This window comes from Callospermophilus lateralis, chromosome 6 (genome assembly GCF_048772815.1).
Source record: "Callospermophilus lateralis isolate mCalLat2 chromosome 6, mCalLat2.hap1, whole genome shotgun sequence".
Taxonomy (NCBI): Eukaryota; Metazoa; Chordata; class Mammalia; order Rodentia; family Sciuridae; genus Callospermophilus; species Callospermophilus lateralis.
The window spans coordinates 41,923,195-41,936,575 of NC_135310.1; positions in this window are offsets into that span (position 1 = coordinate 41,923,195).

The following is a 13,381-nucleotide window of genomic DNA, read 5'->3' on the forward strand; positions in this document are numbered from 1 at the left end:
TAGCATAGTGAACGTCCCTACTTTAAAGTCCTTAGTATTAGCTCCAGTAATGTTAAACTCTGCTTAGTTTGTCTCTCTTAACATAGCCACTTTTATAAATTTCTCTAATTTTTTTTCTTTTATTTCTATTACCTGTGTGGAGTATAGGTAAACAACTTATTTTGATGTTTTGATGGAACTTGTTTTGATGAAACTTGTTTTTGCAAACAACTTGTTTTGATATTAGAACTTGTTTTGGTGCAGAAGTCTGCACATGATAAGAGCTTGTTTTGGTGTAATAACCTGTGTGCCTTGATAAGGATGTTTATGTTAAATGCATGAAAAACATATGATGTAACGCCATTATGAATTAGTATAAATATACCGGCACGGAGGACAGGCAGTTGCCTTCAGACCTGCCTCAGATGAGGACAACATCGTACGGTCTGTTGGTCCAGCTAGTCTGCTCCGGAGCCGCTGTGTGAGGCGTGATCCGAATAAACCGAGCATTCGAGAAAGACATCCGGTGTTGCGTCTTGCAGTACGTCGTGGGGTTACTGGACCGGAACGGATACCCGTGAGGGTGAGCGGACTTCTTCTTGCCAATTGCGGGACCCCCGGGAGGTGATCCGGAGCTGAGTTCCAGACCATCGGGACCTGCTCGCGACAGTACCTAATATATGTCCATTAACCTTAGTCAGCACCATTTCATCCTCAATTTAGATTTTTCTCCATCTTTCAAATGCTTACATTTTGTGATTGCTCCCTGTATCCACATTCTGGCTTGAAAGTATGTGTCCCTCTTAAATTTATATTGGAACTTACATCCTAGTGTGATAGTATCAAGAAGTGGGGCCTTCAAGAAGTAAGTCACCAGGACAGAATCCTCATGAGTGAGGTTGCTGACTTCATGGAAAGGCTAGTGAGATCTCTCCAGAGGACACAGCAACATGGCACCATCTTGAAAACAGAGCAACAGGGCTTCTTGACTGGCCCAAAGACTTGGCCCATTGATTTTGGACTTTCCATCCTTAACAGCTGTGAAAAATAAATTTCTGTGGTTTATAAATTTGTGATTCTTCATTATTGAAGCACAAACTGATAAGACAATCAGTAATTTAGTTAACCACTTCTACTGAAGGTCAGTTTGATACCTGGCAAGAAATAATAATTATAAAAAAGTGCTGTAACTTGGATTTATCCTCTGGAAATTAACATTGTACTGAATATGAAATATTTTATAGCTCTTTTTAATAGCTAGGAGATACCTAAGGAAAATAAACCAGCCCAATTATATAGCATGACTCTTATACTACTTTTTGTGGTCCATGTTGTTGGACCACAATATTTGGAAAAGCAACTACAAGTACAGAAAACTAAAACTGTGTATTATAGATGAAAAGTGAAGGACAATTTATGTAACTGCTACATAGAGGTTGCTATAGTAAGCATATTTTCCCAATCATATTCATAGCTTTTTTTTGTAATCATGGAAAACTGCTTATTGTGAGCCCTTATTACCCAATTGAAATGATTTCTTTTAAGGATGGAGTGTGATTGAGTTTTATCCAACTGGAAGCTTATCATGAAGCATGATTGCCTGTCTTAATGCATTACATACAATCAGAGAATATATGTTAATTAGGCAAATTTTCTGCAAGTATGTTTATGAAATGCTGGGTTTAGAAGACCTTGCTTTCAAAATTGGCAAATGACATACTCACAGGACAAGGTCTGTCTTAGTCTATTTTCTTTTACTCTCACTGAATAGTATACACTAGAGAATTTATAAAGAAAAATAAATTTATTATTTTTTTTTAATTTGAGAGGCTGGGAAGTCTAATACCAAGGTGTTGGCACCTGGTAAATGCCTTCTTGTAACAACATAGCAGAGGGCATCACGTGGAAAGAGAGCAAGGGAGCACAAAATCTTGTAAGCACAAGTCTCTTTTTCTTGTGAAGCCAATAATTTCATCCTGGGGTCTCATGACCACATCTAACCCTAATTATCTCTCCAAGGACCCACTTTCAAATACAATCAAGAATTTGGAGATTAAGTTTCCAGCAGCTGAATTTGAGGGGACTTACTCAAACTACAGTAAATTCTAATTTCAAGAACAGAAATAAAAAATAGCAACAGTAATCTGTGTCCCTTAGTGCCATGAGTGCTACTGCCTTCTGATTGAATTTGAATTACTTTAAATTCAGATTTTATTTTAGAATTTGATGTTCACATTCATCTTATGATAACTCTTCTTTGTACAACTTGGCACCTGGCTTAGGGATAATTATTATGTTTAATTAAGCTATATTTTATTATAGCACTCTTTATATCACAATCTTGATGACTGGTCCTTTATTTCTCCAAGTTATTTTTATCAATTTTTTAAACACAATAAAATAGTGAATACATAGTGAACAATTCTACCAATAAGATTATGTTATAGTTATTATACTGGATTTACCATGTACACAGTCCTCTATCCATCCAACAATATATCTTAATTTTGGATGCATTTTAAAAGTTGCAGATATAATGCTTTAGCATGTATATTGCTAACTGAAGGACAATATTTCTGCCTTGTTCCATTTGCCTTCCTTGAGGCAAAATTTATATGCAAAGAAATGCTCATATCACATGTTTCATTTCAGCAAAGTTTTGACAGTTGTTTGATCTGTGTCACACAAATTCCTGTGGACATATTTCTTTTCTTCATTAAGCTTATAGCACCTTATAGCTCTTGGCTAACAGACATATTGACATCTGACTGAATTTAGCTGGGTCCAGATAATTCTTATTGGGAAACAACCTTTGTTTATAATCAGAATGACTTTATGGTATCTTGATGGGTGGGACTAACTTGTATTACTATACAACATTGTTGTTTCCTTCTTTGCATAGCAGCTGCTACCCGACTAGTAGAATTTTGCTGCTTGTCACTTAGAACTTTCTAAGATTAAGGGGTGAGGTGGGCTGAAAGGTTCTCTGTCATTCTGGTCAAGAGTCAATCTTTAGTAGTTCCTGTGTGCCTGGACCTTAGAGAGGAACTTTCTCAGTATTTTTACCTCTTATTGCCATGGTAGCCAAGCTCTGTCTTGCATCTTTAGCAGAATTTATGTGGAAGAAAGTATTCTGCAACATTTGCACTAATATTAGGACAGTATGCTAGATCCAGTATTTTTTATCTGCTGTTCTCTCTGGAATAGAGAATTTTTTCTACTATATTTCTTGCAGCATTGACATTTATTCCCTTATACCTGAAGATAATGGGTATTCTGGCCCTCCCCCAGTAGTTTAGGCTTTTGTTCCATTTGTGAAGATTGCGATAGGTATGTGGAACACTATGCCTGTCCTTTGGTGATGATTGATGTCCATGCTTGTGCAACCATTGGGGCGCTGTCTGGACTCCCATATTACTATTCAATCTTTTATTTAGTAAGGTTCATGGAAAGGTGAATATAAGCATGTGAAAATTTTGCTTAGGTTTTGGGATCCCAGAGATTCCATATTGGCACATTAGTCCACATTTGAATGCAGGCATTCATTGTTTGTTATTAAATTTATTTCTTCTTATCAGATTGCATGGTAGATAATGCCTTTTTCTTGGGTTCTAGTGTTCTATCTCTCATTAGAGAGTTCTACTGCTCTTGGGTATTCAGGCTCCTTCATTGTCTTGCAACCTCAGCTTTCTGATGAGACTGTGCTTTTAACAATTACTCTTACATAGCTAGAAATTTGTTAATTTATGGCTTAATATGTATAATACACTAAAGAGTTTCAATTTTATTCTGAAAGGCAAAAGAGAGGTAGAAAATGATTTTTAAGGAGGTAATAACATAGTCGGATTTTGGATTTAGAAAAATAACTACAGCAACAGTATTAAAGAGCATCTGTGAGAAGCAGATGCTATTCATACTTGAATCAGTTAGGCCTGAAATATTCTAGGGGTGAGATTATGAGGACCTGTATAAGAAGAAATGGACCTTAATAATTTCAAGAAGTCTCCCATACTCAATTAATTGAAAGTCAGAATGAATTATACTAGTGTAACTACACATCCCAGTTGACCAGTATGTTTACCTCATTTCATCATCAAAGATGTCCTAGTTGAAATTAAAAATTGCATTATATAGTCAACTTAAGCACAAGGTTTTTCTAAGTTTGCCAACTTGGAAAACTGAATTAGAGTCATTAAGACAATTAGGATTTGCTTCAAACCAGGCCAATGATAGAAAAAGAAACATTCCTGAAATATTACTGAATTCCACATCAGTTGCTAAAATTCAGCTGAAAGTTGAATATATGGGACTGGAGATCAGAAGAAACGCTAAGGGCGAAGAGATGATATCATATTAATTGTACTGAGATTTATTGGTATAAATGAAATAATCTACAGAATGCAAACCTAGAAAAGCCAAGAACGATCCTGACAGAGGGAAGAAAAATGGGTACTAGTGTAAAAAATTGCCATGAAAAGAACAAGAAAGTAGTGATTTCAAGTATGAATAGTTGGAAGTTTCAAGAGGTTCCAGGGTGAAGTAAAAGATAGACTTCAAATTAGTTGAAGGATTTCTCAAACCCAGACATCAAAGGAAATGGAAAACAAAGCCCCAAATAGAGTTTTATGCAGGTAGAAGTGTTTATAAGAAACACTCTTTCACATGTATCTACTCTTCTCATCCAATACTATGAGGTTTCAAGCAAAGATTAAAGTTGTATAAAGTAATGGTATCACTCTCCAAGAGGTACTGTCAATTTTTACCTCTTATCTTTTTAGCTTGATGAAAAAATTTGGCAAAATTGGAAATCAAATAACACAATTACATACATATCCAAACTTATAGGGCTCATTTGATGTACCATTGTCTTTTTTATTTTTTTTTTCTTTTTGTGACCAGGTATTGAACCCAGGGTTGCTTAACCACTGAGACACATCCTCAATCCTTTTTATTTTTCAAATTTTGAGACAGGGTCTTAGTAAGTTGCTTAGGGCCTTGCTAAGTTGCTGAGGTTAGCCTTGCACTTGTGAACCTCGTGCCTCAGCATCTGGAGTCACTGGGATTACAGGTATGCATCATAATGCCTGTATACCATTGTATTTTTACATTTTAAATTATTATAAATTTTTTCTTTCCAGAATATTAGACTGTACTATAAAAGAGGGAGACGTTGGAGGAAAGGAAAAAGGAGTTTAACCTAAAAGCAAAAGGAAGTATGTGTAGTACACATATGTACAAGTATGTGTCTCATTGTTTAATTGTATTAAAGAATGTGATTAATTTATAATAAAAATCATATTCTGGGAGAATTATCTCAAACCGAGGTTTTCAGGAGAGTTGATTTTTCAATGTTGAGGAGTCTACAATTGTCTTGTGTCCTTGTATGTCAACAAGTTTAATGTTAGCCTATCTTCCTATATGAGACAAATTATTTTATTTATCTAGATTTATAGCTTCTTCTAAGAGCATGCTTTATAAGAGTGATGTGTTCTTATCTCAGTTCTTCAGGTGTGAATCTTCAGTATTATACTTAATTCCATCATTTTATATTTAATAATTTCAACTAATTTTGATATATCCCCACTGTTGAATCAAAGCATATACCTAATATTTGTGTGGTGTCCATTCTGCATGTTCAACCAGAAGTCTCTAATCACTTTTTACTGTGACTATGCAAATCTTTTTTCATTTATCTTCTTTTGTTTGGTTCAAACTCTTCTCTTTGTGACTACTTCTGATTATGCTTAATGTAAACCTTCTATGACCTTGTCTTAAGGCCCCTCAGGCTAAAATCTGTTGGCAGTGATTTTTATGTACCTTTTAATGTGCTCCTGACATTGATTTCATTTGTTCTTATCTGCTCAGAGCTTTAAGATTTATCATTTCAAAGTATTTATCTCTCTACCTATTACTTTTTTTTTCATTCTTTGCATAGTCATTCATAAGCACATCTTCTGCTCCTCTGACTTTTGCTATTTCTTTCACTGAGTCTTAGGAAAAAAGAATGAACTCTAATGTATCCACTATTTCTGGAGTGGGAAGCATTGACTATTCCTTTGACTTTGCCTGTTTGCCATCCATCTCAAGTTCCTTATGTTCAGTTCCACTTAAATTCTCATATTATTTTGTAGCAGATGTGGAGGAAGCAGAGTTCATTGTTATTGATTCCTTTCTCTTTTTTCCTTGAGCATTATATATTGTTCTTTTCTTAAAAGTCCTTTTCTCCCTCCTTTGATTTTAGATCTCAGAGGCATCCACTTCCTTGTCTTTGCCTTTGTGTTGGCTTCCACTGCTCTTAATTATTCCCTGACTTAAGACCTTGAAATCAAACACCAATCTCTGGTTCTATATCCAACCAAAAAAGATCTAAGTCCCTGGAGATGGTTTATAAACTTCTCAGGTAATTTCATGCAGCCAGGAATGATTACCCTGACCTACTTAGGCTGGCCTGTTAGAATTAGATTCCTAATTCAAGTAGGGAAACTCGCTGGGAATATTATGACAGTGCTTTTTATATTGTAGCTACTCAACCATATAGCATTTGAAAACAGTATTATCTCCACCCAAACAGATCTGATATTGATTATAGTATATTTCTAATCACTTGGTGAATTCTAGGTAAGGCATAAATAAAGGAGGAGAAAAGCAAAGAAGATACATAATTGGTGTGAAAGTAGGTTAAAAAAAACAGAGAGATAGGGAAATTAAGTACAAAGAGAAAAGTATTTCTTAAAGTGATAATGTCACCTAGTGATATTTATTGCCTATTGCAGATTCCTGTTTTGGATCCAAACTCTAATGAGTTTTGGGATGACCCTATGTATCATGAAGTACGAGAACAGTAATATTGGCCCCCAAACAATTGACAAATAAAAGTAGAATAAAAAATCCTACTCCTTTTAAAACACTTATATTTTCAATAAATAATACTGTAAACAGTGAACATGAAATACTTCATTGAAGGATGGTTTCCAATAAAATATAAATGGATAGGTAAATGGTTGTGTTTGTAGTTGTATATAGTAATATATTCCATAGTATTCTTCAAATTTGTAAAAATTGCAAAACTACCTGCTCATTTGTTTAAGATTTAGATTTCTAAGCTCCACCATGAGCTCAAATGAAGATTATGATTGAGGAGGTCAGGAGTGAGCTCCAGGAAATTACATGCATCTCTGTGTGTATGTATTTCCTCATCAGTTGCAGTTATTAAATTTATGGAAGACTATTGTTTTGGACTGAGCTCTGTACTATGCCCAAGAGACCAGATCAAAATCAGAATGGAGTCACCTGTTCTAGGTGCCTCACAATCAAACTGAATTTTGTAATGGAACTGTTTTTAAGCAAACAAATAAACAAATAATTTGATTTGGTTGATTTGCAATAACCAATTAGAAGAGGTCCAGTTTATCTGAGCCTTCATCAATAAGGAAGTCTCCTCTGCTTTAACTTTGAAATCACCCTTTGTTCCTTGTTCATGCCTTCTTCAACCATTCTCTGCCCATTAACCTCACCTCTTCTGCTCATGTCATTCAAACATCCATTCTATTTTACACAATGAAATGTTGACTGATCCCAGAATCACCTATAGACTATAATTATATCTTCAAACTAAAAATGTTGTATTTTTGTCTTTTAACACTATCACAAAGGGATTCTAGAAAAACACTAAATCTATGCAATTTCAGAGAATATGAGGGATCACTTTGAACACTAAATAAGTCTGTTTTTTAATGCCAGATATTCTTTTTAAAAGTATCATTAATAGTGAAACAGTATAAATAACTGGTTTCATATTATTTTCTATATGATTTAATTTTAATCAAACTAAAATAATAAAGACACATAGAGACATATTTTACTTTCTTTCTACCTCTGCTTTGGTGAAATAAAGCTTATGTAGACAAAAATGGCATTCTGAGTAAAGTGAAGAACTGACTATGAGCTCTGTGTGGTTGCATGGAGAATATTTACAGTCCAGCTTTACTTTTAGGGGGCTGTGTCTGGAGCAAGGAAGGAAAACTGACTCTCTCTCACTTCTTCAGATTGATGTGTTTCCTTGTTGGGTCTAATTTTGTCAAGTTCTTCTACTTCTCTCTTGTCCCCCTATATCATCTAAGAAGTCATGCCCAGACTGGTGCTTCATTTGCCTTTCAGTTGGGTCTGATTATTATCCTGGGAATGAATGCAACTCCTACTAGTAGAGTGCCATGTATTAGGAAAGAGAGAGAACCATGCTTGCCCTACCAGTATTGCTGTTGGCCATGCAGTTCACTAATTGCACCTATGGTTGTTCCTGGAAACCAATTCCATGTTCACTTGTACCTTTATAATAATCAGCATCTTTGGACCTGTTCTTACTCTGAACCTTTCTATTTCTTTTTGTCCAGGGTATGTTTTTATGAGTATGAATTCCTCCATTCATATAAAATCAATTTTATCTATTTTTCTATCTTCTAAGCATTTTTCCAATTTCTTGGATGTTGAGTCACAATCTTTATTAGTTTTAATACATTCTGTAATTTTAAGGAAATTGAATGACAGGGAGGGTAGAATAAATGAAATTGAACTTGATAAAATACTATCCTAGTAAGTAAACATTAGACTTATAAAATATGGACCGTCTCTGACTAATATCAGTTGAAGTAGAACCTATTGAGAAGTTATTAGGAAGCTCTAAGTATTGTCTTAAATCTTGCAGAACCAGTATTAGAAATATGCAATGCACCTGTGCTCTAGAATCTAAGGCTTAGGAAATGAAACCTTGAGGTTTTGAGCTTTGATCTTGGCAGGGAGAAAGTCAAGGCTTCTCCAAACTAAGTCACCTCTGGTTTCACATGCTTTTCTCCCAACATGACCCAACTCTCTGGTGATGTACTCCTTACTACCACCTCTAAAAACTTTGTATATTTAACCTTGCATAGTGTCAACTTGCCAATCTTCTACAGTGAAACATTCTACCATATTTTTTTCAGGTTTTATTTCCAGGTTGCTGGGCTTGCTAGATAAACTTTCAGAATTAAGCTGACTCAAAATTCATGCTAACTTACTTCTGAGTCATGAATTTGTTTCTATTTTTTTCTTGATTTTTCTTCCTTCTTTCTCTTCATCCTTTGTCCCAGATCAGTTGTAACATAAATGAAGGCATAGAGATTTAGAGTCAGAGAATCTGACTTTAACTCATTTCTGTTACTTGTTAGTTGTGCAATTTATAAAGAGTTTTTCATTTAACTCTGCTCCAGTTTTGTAACATGGGGATAATACTTAGATTAAATATATTTTGATATTTGAAAGATGTATAGGAATTTAGCTTCTACATTATGTCCACATATAGTAACTCTGATATGCTTTATATGCAAAGAAATGAAAATTCTTCAAAATATTTCCATGTTGATTTTCTTTCTTTCTTTTTTTTTTTTTTTTGGTGGTGCTGAGGATTGAACGCAGGGTTTTGTGCATGTGAGGTGAAGAAAGCACTCTACCAACTGAGCTATGTTCCCAGCACTTTTTTTAAAAAGGAATTTCATTTCCAGTTCTTTCTAGATGTACAACATAAAATCTCTACTGACATTAAAAACTAAAAGTGTTAATATAAAAACTTATTTTCTACCAAATTAATCCTTTTCTCTCTTTCTGTCTTTCTCTTTCTCTCTCTATGACATAGGAGAATTCTGTATTATTAAGAGAGAGTTTTTAGTATTAGATGGCATTGTTTTATCTCAGTTCTATTATTACAATTTAAAACATATCCATAGGTCCGGGCTGTAGCTTGCCTTGAATGTGTGACAGAGTGCTTGCCTCGAATGTATGATGCACTGAGTTTGATCCTTAGCACCACATAAAAATGAACAAAAAAAAAATATTAAGGCATTCTGTCCACCTATGACTAAAAATTTTTTTAAAAAAACATATTTGCTTTCATTAAACTTTGACCTAGAGCATAATATTCTGTTCTGTAAGTTTGGTGCTACAAACCAGAAGCTAGAAATCTTGTTTCACATACTAATTTACTAAACAAACTATGATTAAAAAGCCCTGGAATAAGAAGAAAAATCTAAGCAATCTAGACTACCTATTCACATTACATATTTTCCTTTAATTCCGATAAATTCTGCCATCCAACTCACAAATCCATTAAATATTGTATTTGCATAACAAATACTATACTTCCATCTGGAAGCAGATCATTTATCATTTTACTTGCACTTTCTTCATATAGTTATTGGGTTATCCATCTTGCATTGCTTTATTCTAATAACTGTACCTCCAATTATGGGATCATTATTATTGAAATTCCCTCTGTTCCCTGTAGCTGAGATCAGTGTATATTTGCAGACAACACCCTATGTCTCTTGGTATTCTTGCTTCATTGTGCCAAATTGCACAAATGTCTTATCCTTCCTTCCTAAAGTCCTTTCATTGAAATCAGAAAGAATGATGCTTTATAAACCAACTACAGAAGCAGGATTTGCTTTTCTAGTGTTCACAATTGAGAGGTAAAAATCTGCTGCGATGTAATGCTTAGAGTTTTCTCTTGTGAGAGTGCAGATGGAAGATACAGCTGCTTTCCTGCAAATCAATTTTCTCCCACTGGTCTTCTGTAATTCTTTTTCCCAGAGAAATTCTCATTTTCTAACAGTGTGCCCCTCCCAATCTGAATTATTTTTATACAGTAAATTGTTGAGTTTTAATTTAACACTTCAATGACATCCAAACTTCGCTTACTTTCACTTGAAATGATTAACTATATTCTTTAACTTGAAAGCAATGGGTCTGTGATTTCCTGCCTATTCAGTGCAGTGATTTTGTAATAATAGGAATTTGAAGTATAATTAGTAACTTATACAATTAATAGGTCTGTGTGTCAGATTGAGATTCACAAATTCTAAACTAGGGATGCAAATACCTGTGCTCCTTTGTGAGTTAGGAAGACTGCTTTGAAATGCCAAGTTATTAAAAATAGTTTTACAAAAGAAAATTGATACAGTGTGTCTCTGCATAGGGTTTGCTTACTAATATGCACTAGTATATGCCAGTATGCAGTGTAAGTTTAAGTAAAAATTAGTATAATCAATTTGATACTTTGAATATATACGTAAATATACACATATCTGACCTCTTTGTCAGTTTTGAGAGAAAAAGAGGTATGTGTGTGGGTGTGTGTAAAACAAGAATAATAGTCCCCTTTTTTGCTTGGAGTTGCTTGAGTGGGCATAGAAAGCCAATGTGGTATTTATTGATATGGAAGTGGTAAAATATTTTAGAGAAAATGTAGTTACCACATAAATATTCTTATAAATTCTGAAAAAAAGGTTTGGCTTACAGGTATATTTCAGTGGATGTTTCATGCCTCCGACAGAAGACTTAATCTAATCTAAAAATAGAGCTAACTCAGTAAGTCAGAGACAAAATCATTGAGATCCATCTGGTTTGTGTAACAGACTTGTGTATAACTTTTAAGATAATATATAGCATTTTCACTTCTGTCATCTTAAGTGAGCCAACATATATTTTTAAAAGTAATTGTTAGACATTTATATGAAAGGGCAGAAGTGGTAAAGCCCAAAAGGAGCCTGGCCTTCAACGGGTAACAGTGCTAATGTGATCTGTGGTCAATGCCAGCCTCTTGGTGCTTGAAGGTGGGATAGTCAGGCTACCCGTGGGCATTGTCTCCAGGTGCTGGGGATACTGAAATAAAGCAAACTGACTCTTTTCCTTCACAGCTAGACTAGTTGAAAGAAGTAGAAAATAAAAGTGGAAACAAGTAAGACGATTTCATGATCTGAAAAGTATTATGAAGAAGATAAATAATAACAGGGAATGACATGTTAGTGAGGATGTTTCAATGAGGTGGATTTCTACTAAGTTCTGAACAATGGCACAGGGGAAATTTTGTGCAGATTTGGGAGGAAATTCTAAGAAAGAACAAAAATACCCCATCCTGGTGACAGCATTGTATAGTATTTTTTACTCTAAGAGTACCTGAGAACCTCTGGAGTTTTATGAAAGGGTGGTGAAATGATATAATTTGTATTTTGGAAAGAACATTCAGGCTGCTGTGTGGCAATACAATCCGGTGGCAAGAAGAGTTAGGAAGATCTGCTCAAGGGTGCTGCTGAAATCCACAGAGGTGATGGAGAACTGGATCAGAGACACATTAAGGAAGACAGTGAGAAGCTGCATATTTGGAATATATTTGTAGCAAGAACTGACAGGACATACAGATGGATAGAAAACAGACTTCAAAAACGGAAGCAAAGCCATACCCCTCACTCCTTCCCCACATTTCTCCCTTGAAATACTGTTTTGTATAAATCTAGAGAAACCACTTTTGTTTCCCTTCTCCCTGTTTATCCTTTATGATCAAACTGGTCCCCAGTGCCTTTTTTCTTAGCTTTGGTTTTGACATAATAATAACTCAAAACTTAGAACCAAAGAAATAAAAGTATAATTTCCATATTCTCATGACAAAGGGAGCATGACATTTTGTCTTTGAAAGTCTCTTTTGTTTCTCCTCCTTTCCAATGAATGAATAATGACACTTGAGGTCAGAACTGTTGCACACTTAGTGTCCCCTTTGTACGTCTACTTTTCTAATATGAAGAATGAAAATAGGCTTGTAGATTCTTACTTCAAGTGAAAACTAATTGCTGGCTTGAGGCTAAGAGATCTACAAGAGAAATAAATAACAGCAATTATATTTCAGCACTTGCTTTGCCAGGTGTGGTTCTTTGTATTTTATGTATGAATGAATTTAACACCCCAAACAATCTAATAATTTATTTTAGAAATGAGAAACTGAGGCATTGAGGGGTAGAACACTTCCCAAGGTCATAGAGTTACCTTGTCTTGGAGACTGTTTTCAGTTCTAGGCAGCCAATTCTAGAGGTTGAGCGCTTTACCGCTATGTACTGATATTCCTTCTATCTTCCAATTTTATAAATATTGGGAGAAGGCCTATCTCTACCATTCTGTTTAATTATGAGAAAAGAGGCAATAAATTCTCTAAATCTCAGACAAAGGAACCCAAATGGTCATTGGCCTATGAAGGTAGTAATATAGGAAACCCAACACTAATATTCCTGGTATTTCTAAAAATGAATTAATTCTAAGTCCACAACATGAAAACCTCCACAAGTACTCTAAAAGCAAAAACATAAATTCTGAGTATAGGAAAATGCATTATCTGGTGTATTTTATATGTGGTCAATCTGAAATTTCACAACTCTCATAATAATCATCATTATCTTGGTATTGTGAGTGGGATTCAAAAACTTACTAACTTATTTAGGGTGACACAGTGAACTTTGGGGTTAGAACCTTCACTTTTGTATATATCTAAATCCTCCTGCACTTTTGAAAACAACATCCTAAGTTATTAGTGAATTAGAGGAGCTAATAA